Below are 16,533 nucleotides of genomic sequence, written 5' to 3' on the forward strand. Positions count from 1 at the left end.
ATTTTCACCACAGAAAGTACCTAACTTTGCATACATTTGCGTATTCCAATTTGAACAAAAGAGAAGGAAAAAAAAGCAGTGCTCTCTGGCATCTGCCCCACACCTTGTTGGGAGGGGCCAGACCAAGATGGAGCCTTGGATTATGAGAGAAGCCATCCCCTCATGCTAGACTGAGCAACTGAACGCAAGCCCAGAGTGCCGGCACTTATTTGGATGAATAGATGGAGGCATGCCGAGATGACTGAATTTGAATCTGTCTTTAGAGCACTGAGGATTCATTTACTTCCAGCACAGAGTCCTTCACAGAAGTACCCTGGCTCATGGGTTCCATATATTCTGCGTAGATCATTTCACTGCTTGAATCTCAAGGTCTTCCTAGACTCACCTTTTCAAAGGTCATTAATGCAGATTAATATGCTCTGAACTAGGATTATTTCAGGCAGGTTGTAATTTTCAAGAGGTGAGCCGAGTGGTGTGGAGGCTCAATGAAAAAATATATCTTAACAGTGTTTTTAGTCTTTATTCCTCCTCAGCTTAAGCATAGAGTCTACATTTTTATTCCTGATCCAGGGGAAGTATGTTGGAAAGGGGTTGGAAGCACAGTCTCACAGATTCCCCTCTGGAGTGAAAATCCTGGGAGTGGTTTTCATTTGGCAGGAAGACGTCTGCTGGCTTCTGATTGAAGCAAACACAAGTGATGTGGCCGTGGGGTCTGGTTGCATCACTGTGTGTGCCGTGTTCTTGCCCAAAATGATGTAAGCTGATTGTGAGCGGTAAAGTTAGCTCATCTTCTAGGCCTCTGTTGACAGAGGTTGGTGGGAACGTCCTAGAAAATATTTAGGCGTGCCTGAAATAGATTTTTGCTTTGAAAAATCTCTTTTCTAGTTTCAAAAATGTATGCATAACTGATAAATATTTAAATCCTTACGTGCCTTGTAGAATTCCTTAACACCTTGTGAAATTGGTTATCTAATTTTAGATACTGCTACATGAGACTCCTCTTTGATATCAGTGTAAATGACCAGAGAGTCGAGTATACCATTCTACTTTGACCTCAGTCAGAACCCTGAGCCTGCCTGTGACAAGAGGTAAATATAGACTAAGTTCCCAGGATCCTTTGTAAACCTTGTATCCCTCTTCTAGCAAAGGAACAGAAAAATGGATCATTTCTATGGACTTGTTCCAATCTAAATAATTTATGATATTATTCATCTTTCAAGGCTGTTTGCTTATTTTTCCTTTCTGTAGTGAGAAATACATAAAATTTTCTTGTTGGCACCTTTTAATTGTAACGGCAATACTCATCAGGCTGCTGGTTGTCTTTTTGAGTGCTTTTTATGGCTGTTTCTTTTACCTGTGTTTCATTTTGTTTTGTTTCAATGTTTACTTATTTATTTGACTGTGCTGGGTCTTAGTTGCGGCATGGGAACTTTTAATTGTCACATGTGAGATCTAGATCCCCAAACAGGGAATCAGACCTGGGCCCCTTACATTACTGGACCACCAGAGAAGTCCCTTTACCAGTGTCACATGCAAGAGCTCAAATGCAGTTTGGTCATAAATTTCAAGCAAGGTTATCAGTTCAGTTCAGTCGCTCAGTCGTGTCCGACTCTTTGCGACCCCATGAATCGCAGCACACCAGGCCTCACTGTCCATCACCAACTCCTGGAGTTCACTCAGACTCACGTCCTTGAGTCAACTCCCGGAGTTCACTCAGACTCACGTCACAGACTCGAGTCAGTGATGCCATCCAGCCATCTCATCCTCTGTCGTCCCCTTCTCCTCTTGCCCCCAATCCCTCCCAGCATCAGAGTCTTTTCCAATGAGTCAACTCTTCGCATGAGGTGGCCAAAGTACTGGAGTTTCAGCTTTAGCATCATTCCTTCCAAAGAAATCCCGGGGCTGATCTCCTTCAGAATGGACTGGTTGGATCTCCTTGCAGTCCAAGGGACACTCAAGAGTCTTCTCCAACACCACAGTTCAAAAGCGTCAGTTCTTTGGCGCTCAGCCTTCTTCACAGTCCAACTCTCACATCCATACATGACCACTGGAAAAACCATAGCCTTGACTAGATGGACCTTAGTTGGCAAAGTAATGTCTCTGCTTTTGAATATGCTATCTAGGTTGGTCATAACTTTTATTCCAAGGAGTAAGCCTCTTTTAATTTCAGGTTATCAGTAGGTTTTGTATTTTAACACAAGAAGGGTATAAATAGGGGGGAAAGGTGGGGTGGTTGATATTGGTGGGGTGTGGAGGGCCTAGTTCCATGGGAAAAAAAGAATCCATTATGCCAGCATGTAACAGGAACCTAGTTACAATTCACACATTTAATAACCTCTGTCCCTGCATATAGGAAATACAGCATCAATGCTTATAAACCTGTGTGCCTGGAAGTAGCACAAATAAAATCTTCATTTATAAGAGCCATCTTGTCACTTTATAAAAGGCCTACTGAAAAGAGTTTATATAATTTTAACTGATATACAAATAACCCTTTACATTATCTTAGGCTCTCTGATGATAGATAATGTTGGTGGAATCTCTAAAAACAACCTTGATTGGATTATTTCTCTTGTCTTTTTGTCAACAAAACTTTCTTTGCAAAGAAAGAAAGACTGAATATCACCTGTAGTCTCTACACCATCCTGTCCTCAAATACAGACATAGCCAATCAAGGTTACTTTCATAAATGAGACTTATCCTTAGTTTTTCTGAAGGACTCTCTGGTTGTGAGAGTGGTTAACATCTGAAAGGAATTAGAGGCTTTGGAATCTCCTTCTTGGGAGTTCTCAAACAACACAAGAGAAGCTAATTTTCAGGGAGGAAAGTTGACTGGACAAAGTTCCAAAGATCATCTTTTGGTCCTGTCTCTATTTTAAAACCTACCTATGTTCTTGTAAGTTAGTGCCTTAAGAGATTTTACTTAACGGTAACCAGATCTTGGCACTGTACAAATAATTTCTTCTAGATGTTTATGTCTGTCCTTCCAGACTCTTGAAACAGGCTCTGGTCTCTAAAATGGGTTGTCTGGCCCCCTGCCCAGTGGATGACTCTTACTACTGGCTGCAAAGAACACACTGGAGTTCCGGAGCTCCTACCCCTCAGCCGGGCAAATGTAGGAAACAAAAATAATCCAGGTGCTAAAAGATTCTAAATTTAGAAGACTTTTCCCTTCCACATAATAGAGTACAATTTGTTTCTTCTTCCCACACAACCTGGAGCTGTCCAGAACAACCGTGAAAACACATGACCCCCCCCCCCCCCCATCCCGTCCCTCCCACTTGCAGCTGTCCAGACTTGCAAGTGAAATTTGTGTGTGCTGAATTATTTTGCTTGGAGACGCATCACAATCACCTGTTTTAATGTTTGTGGAGGCTGAAAACTGCCAGTTCATTTGAGGGGCATGTGAGTGTAGTCTAATCAGGAGACAGAGACTGGCCAACCTTACCTGGTTCTTCTGGATGAATTCAAGAAGACTCTCTTCCAGCTGACAGAAGATGACTCAGCCAGGTAACCCATCTTCATTCCTCACTCAGTTGACTTGTATGTGGTGGGTTTTTCCAGAGCTACCAAGAAACATAAGTTTGGGGGTTATCTAGGAGTTGTTTGAGCAGTCAAACAATGAGAATACCTTTATAGCAGAACATCCATTCATTTTTAATTTTTGAGTTGGAAGTGGCACTGGAGATTGTCTAGATCAGGGTTTAGAAAGTGAAATTTCCATGTTACACCAAAGGAGCATGGGAAAGAAAATACTAGAACTCCTATTCACCTTTTTATATTCCAAAAGTAAGAAAAATTAAATTTTACTATACATACGAATTTATATTTTCACCCTCCCCTGTTGTTCAAGTCAGGAGACCCTATATTCTGAGGGAGGAGTAAGTTTCCCTCAACATACAAGTGTTGTCTGGGCCCTCACTTGTCTATAGTATGTTGCATTGTATTGGTATGTGTCCAATTAATTTGCAGAATATTCTTAGTTTCAATTAAACTACCTTTCAACAGTAACAACCCACCCCCCGCCACCATCACCAAAAAAAGAAAAAAAAAAGGCAGGTAGCTTAAAAAGATTCTGACAGAGACAAAGTGTGAATTAAAGATATCACGAATTGTGAAAGCAAGCACTGGGGAACAATATGAGGACGGAGGAGCAGACACTTCATTCCTGGACACACTCTTTGATAGCTGCATTGTAAGTTAAAAACAGTAATGGTATGATCCGTTCTGATCAGAAACCAGCCCTCAGATTTCAAAACAAATAACTGAAATACGGACTAATAGCTACTATCATGAAGAAGAATGAACACGTTCCTGATGAGAAATGAAGGTACCATGATTAGAAAAACATGGAAGATAACCTTTGCAACTTTTTAAAACCAATGTTTAAATTCACCTACTAATTGTTATGAAATTTCATAAAACTAAACGGTGGTTTGAACTTCTCTCGACGTCTTTTACTTGTACCCAAAGGTAGAAAAGCAACATATCTTTAGGAAACACTGGTTCTTCCTCTTCATACAAGACCAGATATGTTGAAAACAATCTGAGTTTCCTTTTCAGAAAATACTACTGAAAGTATTAGTGAAGATATTGCTGAAGAAGCAAATACTGTATTAGAACAAGTTATGGGTAGCAAAAGACTTGTTCTACATTGGTAAGATGTTAGATCTAACCTATTGTATTTGTTCATTTCTCTTTAACTGATGACATATATATATACTAAGTGCTTCTATTTGGTGAGCCACCACTAGGTGAGATTTATTCATAATCTTAATGAAAATGTTTTATGAAAAAAAAACTGAGTAGCATTTCCTCTTAAGCAGCAGCTGTTGCTTAGAGAAGGATGGCAGGGTAAGGTTACAGGAGATAAATTCATTCACTGCATCATTCATAAGCAAGCAGGCAAGTGTTGAAGCCAGAGGAACACAGAATGCTGCAGGATGCTACTTTGTAGTCAACTTTATAAAAATAAAAAGCCTTAATATACAGAGTGGAAGCCATACAATATTTTGAACAAGGTTAAGAAGAGACCATGAAAGTTCTATACCTCACAGAGGTTTGCTGGTTATCTTGTGGGAAAATACTTAGTTGTCAAACTTACAGATAAGTTATATTCATTTTTCTTTTATAAAAAGGAAATGGCTTTGTATTTTGTAACCACCTCTGTGATAATAGGCAATTTGGATAGTATGCTACCTACAGGTCATTAAAAAACAGTTAATTTCTTCTTTCAAAATAAAGGTATCACTTTAAGACTAAGTAAGGAAATAGCTGAATTTGAAAGAAACTCTTATAGAGAGAACATTGTGAAAACAGTGTTTGGAGGTGTTTACGTTGTTACATGATTTTATTGCTTAAAATAATGACAGCCATTAAAACCCATCTTTGTAAAATAAATTGAAGTTAAAACTAGACCTTCAAAGTAACGTATCACAGATAATAAAATCTAGATTTTTAAACACAAAGTATATTCAGTCATACTGCCCTTGACAAAATGTTGTTTAGTAAGATGAAAAAAGTTTTTACTTAGATATAAAGAAAATATTCTTTATTTCATATTTACCTTGTACATTTGTCATTTTGACGTTTGTTTTATAATGTTCCTAATATAATACATGTGTGCACACCTAATACATGAGCATGGTGTGCATGTTCAAAGGCTTTTTAGTGTTGGAATTCATGATTCAGTAATTTTGGAAACTAATATTAGGCTAAAGATTTTTAAAACTTTTGGGGGCAATAACAGTCACAGAGTCTTTGAAACAATAAAAGATATGCACCCTCTTCTCAGAAATATTACACACATATTCTACCAAATAAAATTTTGTCCAGAATCTTAGGGCAGTCACATGCCTACCGATGGTTATTGTCATGAACTCCATTCGATCCCCAGGCTGAGGACATGAATGACCTAAGGAGCTATGCAACTTACCCACGGTCACCCAGTGACATGATCTGGTCTTTCAATCGAGACTTCCTGAGCATATATCACTCTAGGCTTTGGTCTGGTTGCTGAGGATGCAGACATGGGGATGGAACTCTAGTTGGGCTCCCAAGAAATTCACAAGCTCCCGGGTAAATCCAACGTGCAACAAATAATCATGATACAGTTGATGTCTAGGAGAAACTTGTTTATTTGACTGGCCTTAAATAACACTAACTGTCTGAGGGCGTTGTGTTGCACTCCACAGGAAATGCAGAGATGGGCAAGACAACCCTTGTAGAAAATCAGGTCCCAATTACTTGCTCCAGCTTCCAGGGCTTTTTCTAATGCACCTTTTATATTGCTCAGCCCAGTGATGCTACTCACTGGGGTTTTGCAGCTTCGTGCACTAAAGGAGGATGTACAAGTAGAGAGGTGAGGCAACGGGGTCACACTCCTTCCTATTTCTAAGCAACCGAAAGCTCTCTCTTTGAGCTTATGTGCACTAAACTTCATGCCTTTGTGCAATAGAGAAATGAACTCTTAAATAAATTGGAAAATGGAAGAAAACAGGGAGTAATAAATGAGGTGTGGAATTTTATAAGCTTCATGATCTCCTTCCCCAAAGGCCTGAATCTATGTAATAAGGTAGTAGAATAAATTCCTGCGAGTCTGAATTTATTCCTATAAAAAAGGGAATGATAGGAATGAAGTAAGTGTGAATTTTCTTTTTCTGCCTAGGTCATTAGTTAGTATATTCTTGAAGGTGATATGGAGTTTTTTCCTACAAATGTTGTGCTCTGTGTAGGGACTAAAAATAAACAGAGCAGCGCAGGGAAATCGGCAAGCATTATTGATCGCTGTCAGAGCCATTTCCACTTTAATGTTTGCAAAAGGCACAACCCAGTGTTGCACACCTATTTATAGGGAGCAGTTCATCATTCATTGGTCTATATGGGTGAGAAAAACAAGGTGAACTGTCAGATAAATTTTGGTTTATATTAGGAAATAGAACGAGAAGGGATCTCCTTCAGAATTAGTGAAGCGGGCTCCTCCCCTGTGCTCCTGTGGAACAAAGGAAAGACCTGTGGAGTCTGGCGTCTGGGGCTCCCAACCTGAGTGCTGCCTCCGGTTGGACTTTGCTCCACTGGCTGCATCCAGCCTCTCTCAGCTGCAACCTGCCACCTCCCGTCCTGGGAGCAGGGCTAAAAACAAAGGGTGCCTCCCAGACCCCTCCTGCCCTTCATTCCTTCCAGCAAGCTCTGTTCCCCATTGGTCTACATGCTTTTGTGCACATGTGTATGTACGTGTGTGTGCGTTCCTGTGTATGAATGGAATGTTTTGTGGGATCTTCTTTTGACATTTGGTTCTCTATTCATTTTTGGTGAATTTTTGTAATTTTTTTCTTTCCACTCATTTCTTACCAGAGTCATTTAGTCCTCAAATAGTCCTGAAACCCTTATTTTTCTAATTTCCTTCCCACCCTACTCACCAGGCTTCCACCCTTGGGCGGCTTCTTCTTTTTTTTTTTAACAAGTGTCAGTTGAATTTAATAAGCGTTAAGTGAGTGCTGGTCACAGCTTCGAGATTTGAGGCTAAAGAGACAAGGCAGAACCTTTGTCCTCAAGCTGCTCAGTCGGGGGACTTGTGGTCTGTGCTGTGCCTTCTTCTCTCTACTCTAGTTATTGATCGCTCCCTCTAGGCAGAGTTTCTTGCCAGCGTACTCCACGGTAGTAATAGCTAAGCATTGGTTCAGTAGAAATGAATTCTATCTTAAACCCCCAGTGATATCTGATTTGTGAAAAGAACTGGCTCGTAGCAGGCTCACCCACCTTGAAATGTCATTTACGAAGGGCTTGGATTCTGTGTGTTAAAAATGCCAAGTGGATGCTAATGAGCCTGACCACCTTCTGCCCCTCTGCAGTGATGTTATTTCACTCGAGGGCATGGCCGTCCCGGCTCTGGGAAATGGCCTGTTGACTGTTTTCACTCTGCTGTGGTGGTTTTAGTGCTAGTACAGCACTGGAATGCTAAAATAACTGACCATTTTAAAAACAGTACCCAAAACAGACAAGGAAACCAACTCTGATGCTGGGAAAGATTGAAGACAGGAGGAGAAGGGGACGGCAGAGAATGAGATGGTTGGACGGCATCAATAACCCAATGGACATGAGTCTGAGCAAACTCCAGGAGACTGTGAAGAACAGGGAAGCCTGGTGTGCTGAAGTCCATGGGGCGGCAAAGAGACAAGACTGAGTGACTGAAAGACCAACTCTGACTGTGTGTGGTAACAGTCACTTCAGTTTGGGGCTGGTAAAATTGCTTTCCATCATCTCTGTGTCCATCTCTTCCCTTTAGATCTTTTCTAAGTTCCTCTGTTCATCCAAATACAACGTCAGTTTATTTTCAATGAAAGAGGCACCAAGGATAGTGACAGGCAGTTCATCTTCCACAGTCACAAAACTATGCCAGCTTGTATATAGGCCAGACTTCAATCAAGCAATAGGGACGGAACTTGAAAACTAATAAACATCTTAAATATAACCCTCATCTCTGTCCCTCAGTCTTTCTGATAATCACCAGACAAATGGTTATCAGGGCTGAGATAATGTGAGCTCTTTACCCTCCAGGGCCTTGCTGTGTGGATGGAATTCCTCACTGGTTTCATCACTCGTGACAGGGTTAATTTCTTTCTTGTGGCTGGGTACTGTTGGTTTCCCAGATTCATTCTTGAAATCCTTTTGCAGCATGTCACTCTTCAGTACGGCTACTCAATCCATCCTTTGTCTTCCTCTGTTTCTCATGCCATACCCTCTGGAATATGTCACTATGCGTGGCGTCCGTTCTGTCATGTCTCTGAGTGGCATGCCTCCAGATGATTACAGCTGTCTTCCTAGAACCTTATACAGAGTAATTCATTCTTGCCTCTTTCAAAGAGCAGCGATGCTATGAAGCCACTGGCATTGCCAACTCCAAAGTATTCCTCATTTTCCTTCATGTTATATCACTGCCCAGCATTCCAGACTAATAAAAGCTGCTGGGATCAAATTTACCATGATTTCCTTGCATGTTATAAGCACCCTGATGACTGGCTGTTGCATAGCAAATAGACTGTACCTGGACAAAAATGGAAGCAAGGCAACCAATTAGGAGATTACTGCAATAATTCAAGGAGATCTATCAATGGCTTGAATTAGGTGACAGTAGTGAGGCTGGAATTGGAGAAGGAAATGGCAACCTCCTCCAGGGTTCTTGCCTGGAGAATCCTAGGGACAGAGGAGCCTAGTGGGCTGCCGTCTATGGGGTCACACAGAGTCAGGCACGACTGAAGCGACTTAGCAGCAGCCGTGAGGCTGGAGAGAAGTGTGGAATTTCAAGGCGGCAGAACAAACGGGATTTGAAAGTGAATTGAATATGTGGCATGAGGAATGGAATGAGGAAGCATGACGCCTCCTAAATTTTGGGGAGAAGGAGGTTAATAAGGGAGGTGTGCTGAAGGGGAGGGGAATAGAGAGAGCACAAATAAAGTTGGTTAAATGATGCTAAGGATCTCTTTCAATTCACTAGTGAGAATTTGACTTAAGATCATTAATATTGAAATATATGTATTAGCCTCTTGAAATCTATAAAGTTGAGAATGACTCTGAGGGATTGTTATTATTTTGCTTTGGTTCCATAAGATGGCTACCATGGAGTGGGCTGATTTCTGTGCAGTGTGGGGCATTAGTGATGGGTAAGCTCTTTGACTAGATCTGATAGACAGAGTGCCTGATGAACTATGGAAGGAGGTTCGTGACATTATACAGGAGACAGGGATCAAGACCGTCCCCAAGAAAAAGAAATGCAAAAAAGTAAAATGGCTGTTTGAGGAGGCCTTACACCTACCTGTGAAAAGAAGAGAAGCTAAAGGCAAAGGAGAAGAGGAAAGATATTCCCATCTGAATGCAGAGTTCCAAAGAACAGCAAGGAGAGATAAGAAAGCCTTCCTCAGCGATCAGTGCAGAGAAATAGAGGAAAACAACAGAATGGGAAAGAATAGACATCTCTTCAAGAAAGTTAGAGATACCAAGGGAACATTTCATACAAAGATGGTCTCAATAAAGGACAGAAATGGTATGGACCTAACAGAAGCAGAAGATATTAAGAAGAGGTGGCAAGAATACACAGAAGAACTGTACAAAAGGGATCTTCATGACCCAGATAATCACGATGCTGTGATCACTCATCTAGAGCCAGACATCCTGGAATGTGAAGTCAAGTGGGCCTTAGAAAGCATCACTATGAACAAAGCGAGTGGAGATGATGGAATTCACTTGAATGGAAGTGCTGCACTCAATATGCCAGCAAATTTGGAAAACTCAGCAGTGGCCACAGGACTGGAAAAGGTCAGTTTTCATTCCAATCCCAAAGAAAGGCAATGCCAAAGAATGCTCAAACTACTGCACAATTGCATTCATCTCACACACTAGTAAAATAATGCTCAAAATTCTCTAAGCCAAGCTTCAGCAATACCAAGTTCACAGTTCAGTGAAGCATGAACTTCCAGATGTTCAAGCTGGATTTAGAAAAGGCAGAGGAACCAGAGATCAAATTGCCAGCATCTGCTGGATCATGGAAAAAGCAAGAGAGTTCCAGAAAAAACATCTATTTCTGCTTTATTGACTATGCCAAAGCCTTTGACTGTGTGGATCACAATAAACTGTGGAAAATTCTGAAAGAGATGGAAACACCAGACCACCTGACCTGACTCTTGAGAAACCTGTATGCAGGTCAGGAAGCAACAGTTAGAACTGGACATGGAACAACAGACTGGTTCCAAATAAGAAAAGGAGTACGTCAAGGCTCTATATTGTCACCCTGCTTATTTAACTTACATGCAGAGTACATCATGAGAAATGCTGGGCTGGAGGAAGCACAAGCTAGAATCAAGATTGCCGGGAGAAATATCAATAACCTCAGATATGCAGATGACACCACCCTTATGGCAGAAAGTGAAGAAGAACTAAAGAACCTCTTGATGAAAGTGAAAGAGGAGAGTGAAAAAGTTGGCCTAAAGCTCAACATTCAGAAAACTAAGATCATGGCATCCGGTCCCGTTACTTCATGGCAAATAGATGGGAAAACAATGGAAACAGTGGCTGACTTTATATTTTTGGGCCCCAAAGTCACTGCAGATGGTGACTACAGCCATGAAATTAAAAGACACCTACTCCTTGAAAGGAAAGTTATGACTAACCTAGATAGCATATTAAAAAGCAGAGACATTACTTCGTCAACAAAGGTCCGCCTAGTCAAGGCTATGGTTTTTCCAGTGGTCATGTATGGATGTGAGAGTTGGACTATAAAGAAAGCTGAGCGCTGAAGAATTGATGCTTTTGAACCTTGGTGTTGGAGAAGACTCTTGAGAGTCCCTTGGACTGCAAGGACTTCTAACCAGTCCATCCTAAAGGAAATCAGCCCTGGTTATTCATTTGAAGGACTGATGTTGAAGCTGAAACTCCAATCCTTTGGCCACCTGATGCAAAGAGCTGACTCATTTGAAAAGACCCTGATGCTGGGCGGGATTGGGGGCAGGAGGAGAAGGGGATGACAGAGTATGAGATGGCATCACCGACTCAATGGACGTGAGTTTGGGTAAACTCTGGGAGTTTGTGATGGACAGGGAGGCCTGGCATGCTGCAGTTCATGGGGATGCAGAGTCGGACACAACTGAGTGACTGAGCTGAACTGAACTGAAGTTCTTTGAGGGTGAGACCAGGGCCTTGTTTGCTGTGTCTTCAGCACTAGGAATCTTAACAATCACAGGACTTCCACTTCCACTGCAGGGTATGGGTTCAGTCCTTTGCCAGGGAACTAAGATCCTGCATGCCATGTGGTGTGGCAAAAAAAAAAAAAAGTACAGCTCTTACTTAACAGTCTTACAGTCATAGGTGTTGGAGGTCTGTTGAAATAAATAAATTAGGTTGTATATTTGATTTACAGAGAACTTGACCATCTAAACAAACCGCATGTCTTGAAAATATATCTCCCTGTGGGGAAGTAATGCCCGCCGAAGAAGCCAGGGACCAGAGGACCATGGGCTGAATCAGCAGGGTGTCATTACTGCAAAAACACTGGCTGGACAGATGCTGCAATGGGGTATATTTAGGCCTGGAATAGAATAGTGAAGGCCAAATCTGAAAGGCAGTGACAGTAGCCTGCAAGAACAAGGATTAGAGTTTGGAGTGGGAGGCCCAGCATGTAGGTCAAGTCTTCCAGGACTTTGCCCTGTAAATAGCCTCCGTGTCCCCAAGGTGCAGGCTGTCCACAAGGTTGTGCTGGGCTGCTCACTGAAAACTGGTCTGGGCATAATTGCCATTAAGATGGGCATTGTATGAGGGGAAAAAGAAATGTCTGCTATTTGGAAAAGAGGAAGAAAATGAACCCATTTTCTGCATCATGTACATCAGATAAAAATTCCTTATCCCCATTGGCAATATTTTATCTGTTTGCCCCAACTGAGGCCTACAGCTCATAGACCTGCCAGTATTATAGGATCAATGTAAAAAATCCTGTTGGTTTGCTGACTTAGGGATTATTTGAGAGAAAGACCTGGAAAGCAATGATATGGCAAATTCAGTTTGCTAGTTCTCCTTGAAAGAGGGTCTCTGAGAGAGGACTTTCTGGGGGCCTCTCTAGTTTTCAGTTCCTCCCGATGTCTGGTGGCATGTGGTAATGTTTCTTCCAGTTCTTAGTCTTTTCACTTCAGTCCATCACTTTGGGGCCTCTTTAGGTAACATCCACAAATAGTTTGGAGCTTGTTCTTTTAACCACAAATCCTCATAATATTTCAGCTTGTTTGGCATGGTCTGGGGATTGGCACAGAGGGAATGGTGCAGGGGGACAAGTGAGACTGTTGTTTTTTAAAAAATGGCTTTTCTCAGCTTGATAGCCAGGGAAATACCCATTTGTTGTCCTCCTGGCATAGATTTTAAAGTAGTCATGAGGTTGCCTTTTCTCCACCCTGTTCTTCACTTTTCTGCACCCCATCTTCCCACCTGTTCTCCCCACTGTGAGAAAATAGGTTTTGCTGGAGCCATTTCCACCTGCTGGCTTCCAGGAGTGGCCCCAGCCATGGGATGCTGAATGTTTGTACTGGGTTCGCAGAGAGCCAAGTCGAGGAACAAGCGTGTTTGTATGAGGCCATGTGCCCTTCTAGTGTGGCTGCTCTGGTTTTGTCCGTGACCCAAGCTGAAGTACATTCTCCAGGTTGAGGAAGGCCAAGGAGTGGCTTGAAAAAAGAGCAGGAACTTTGTGCTTTATTCTTAGCTATGAGAGGCGAGTTCTACTCCACTGTCAGTGAGTACTTTCTGCCTTCTGATCCGCAGGTGTAGCCAGACCTGGCTGATCCCTGGTTACCCAGCTCACTGGTTGCCACATGGGCCACTTGGAAGCTACAATTAATACTTTTGCACTTCCACGCTCCCTCCTTCCCTTGCACATGACATTTTCAGACTTCTTTTGGGACCTACACAAAATAGAAGAATAACCCACCAATACCTAAGACTTCCCATGTTGTGAGATATAGTATTATTTCCTGCCATTCAAGAGATTGTTTTATAATGCCAGCCAGGAGAATTTTTAGGAATAGGCTAACATTCTTTTTTTTTCCTCTTAGCATTTTCTCATTTGTTCTTAGATTGTCAGCAGCCTCCAACGGGTTTCTGTAATAACAGTTCTTCAGTGTTTTCTTTGTAGTGATAAATAAACACTCAGCCAATTATTCATTTTCTAAAGTCAATGGCAGTGTTTCTTTGCTCTATTGATACCAGGGTACAAATGGTTAATTCCCCGACAATGGTAGCAGTAAAGCCTAGGCTGGTCAGATATAAGTGGACACAGAATGATCGCTCATCTCACAAACGTTCTTCAGAGAGAGAGAGTTCTGGAAAAAAATGATCGTCTTAGCAAAAAAAATAAGGTATCCAGTCATCTTGGCTAAGCTGGCCAGAAGAATAAACTGAATAGGTTATTCTATAATTTCTATTAGAAAGAGAATCTGAACTCACAGGAAAGGCTGCCCGGAGTCCCCTGACCCTTCCACTTTGGGGTACTTAGTGATGGTGAGAAAGAGTAAGCCTGTCAGGGCAGAGGGCTTCCTCTTCCTACTCCTGTCCCCACACTTGCAAAGAGAAGAGTGTTTCTCGAGAAGTTTCTTGAGATAGAGCACCAAGCATATACACTAGTAAAGAACAATCCTGTGAAAGACTGGCTGCTCTGGTTGAACATTATTCATACATGTACCAATGCTTTTTCACCACTGACAAAAAAAGGGAGATGAGAATTTATTTTAAAGTGCCCATGTACACACTCCAGCATGTTTGTGAGGCAGGGGAGGAAATTCTTTAGTAGTATTTTCTCATTACTAATTCTAGTTCTTGGGTCTTGGTCCCCATAGCTTCAGTTTTTAAAGCCTTTGATGGAAAAATATTAGCCCTTGTGACTGAGAGGGGCGGAGATGTTCAGATCTTGGAATTTTTTCTGGCTTCTAATACTGATCAGATCCAAAACAGAAAGAAGAAGGGCAGATATCTCCATGTCAAGTGAAGGGCTTGCCATATTATTGTTTTCTCATTGCTGCTCTTTCCTTGCTTCTTCTGCTTCACCAATTCAAACCCTAAGCCCTGCCTCCTCCAGGAAGTCTCCTCTGCCTGGCTTTCCCAGCATTCACATTATGTGTTGTGTTTCTCTCTGTCTTAACTTACTGCTGCACTCTACTATATTAGCTGCTCAAGAAATAAAACAGTGACATATCCAGTAATCACTTATTAAACTGTTTAATAATTATTGAAATGAACCTCTAGTCTCTGAATTGGCCCTCTAACAACAGTAGTCAGTGGTCTTCACTTTATATTGCAAGTCAGCCAAGGAATAATTATAAGTATTAATACTTTATGTGATCAAAATTATCATCATCTGCACAAGTAGTTAAAAATAAACTCAATAAACTCAGTTACAGAAGGGTAACAGACTGGCTCAAAATGTGGAAAGAAGTATGACAAAGCTGTATATTGTCATTCTGCTTATTTAACTCATATGCAGAGTACATCATGGAAAATGTTGGGCTGGATGAAGCACAAGCTGGAATCAAGAATGCCGAGAGAAATATCAATAACCTCAGATATGCAGATGACACCACCCTAATGACAGAAAGTGAAGAGGCACTAAAGAGCCTCTTGATGAAGGTGAAAGAGGAGAGTGAAAAAGCTGGCTTAAAACTCAATATTCAGAAAACTAAGATCATGGCATCTGGTCCCATCACTTCATGGCAAATGGACGGGGGGAAAATGGAAACAGTGACAGACTTTATTTTCTTGGGCTCCAAAATCACTGTGGATGGTGACTGCAGCCACAAAATTAAAAGAAGCTCTCTCCTTGGAAGAAAAGCTATAACAAACCTAAACAGTGCATTAAAAAGCAGAAAAATCACTTTTCTGAAAAGGTCCATATAGTCAAAGCTATGAGTTTTCCAGTAGTCATGCACAGATATGAGAGTTGGACCATAAAGAAGGCTGAGCACCTAAAAACTGATGCTTTAGAATTGTGTTGCTGGAGAAGACTCTTGAGAACCCCTTGGATAGCACGGAGACCAGTCAATCCCAAAGGAAATCATCCCTGAATGTTCATTGGAAGGACTGATGCTGAAGCTCCAATACTTTGGCCACCTGATGTGAAGTACTGACTCACTGGAAAAGACCCTGATGCTGGGAAAGATTGAGTGCAGGAGGAGAGAGGGGAGACAGCGGATGAGATGGTTGGATGGCATCATCAACTCAATGGACATGAGTTTGAGCAGACTCTGGGAGGTAATGAAGGACAGGGAAGCCTGGCGTGCTGCAGTCCATGGGGTCGCAGAGTCGGATACGACTGAGCAACTGGATGACAACAGCAGAAGGGTATAAATTGAAAAGTGAACATTTCTCTTTCTCCTACCCTCATTTTTCACTCTCCAAATATAACCAATGCTAACAGTTTTTATGTATCCTACTAGAGGTTTGTGTGCAAATGCAGATATAGCAGAGAGTCCATTATACAGACTCTTCTGCACCCTGACTTTCAAATAACATGAGTAATTTATCCTAGAGGTCTTCCTGTCTCCTCACACTATTTTTTCTTGCTGACTATAATATCCTATTGTGTAAATGATCAGTTATTGATTTAAGCAGTTCCCTGTTGATAAGCATTTAGATGATTTTCATCTTATCAGTAATGATAGTGCTGCAGTGAAATTTTCCCTGTATTCATTACTGGTGTTTCTTGCTAACACCACTCCCCAAGGAGACTGAAGATCCTGGATCCATACCTCACTGGAGAGGGACAAGTGCTCCACCCCCTCTTGAAGCCTGCCACCAGGGTGCCCTCTTCTCCCTTTCCTGTTCATTTTAATTTTTCACTCACCTCTTCATAACTCAGCCACAATCAGTCCACTTAAATGCCTTATAGAAAAGGCAGTAACTTAAGTACATGAAGTTGTCGTGTGTGAGAGAATAGGGTGCATCGGGATTCGTGGAGAAATCGAGAGCCCCAAGGCCTCAGGACATGGAAATTCCAGAAGAATTTTAAACAGT

General features: G+C 41.7%; 1 protein-coding gene across 2 annotated transcripts in view; it reads left to right on the top strand.

Annotated features, from left to right (window-relative positions):
• Window positions 1-16,533, top strand: part of MARCHF3 (membrane associated ring-CH-type finger 3) — a 155,396-nt gene that overhangs the window by 15,637 nt on the left and 123,226 nt on the right. Inside the window, exon 1 of one of the 2 annotated variants that reach the window (XM_052642695.1) lies at window positions 1,071-1,088. The exons of the other annotated variant lie outside the window; for it this stretch is intronic. The gene's annotated coding sequence lies outside the window, so the exon portion shown is untranslated. Of the gene's footprint in view, window positions 1-1,070; window positions 1,089-16,533 lie in introns of those variants that run through there. 2 annotated transcript variants of the gene reach the window in all.

The sequence above is a fragment of the Budorcas taxicolor genome, chromosome 7, assembly GCF_023091745.1.
Source record: "Budorcas taxicolor isolate Tak-1 chromosome 7, Takin1.1, whole genome shotgun sequence".
In the NCBI taxonomy this organism is placed as follows: Eukaryota; Metazoa; Chordata; class Mammalia; order Artiodactyla; family Bovidae; genus Budorcas; species Budorcas taxicolor.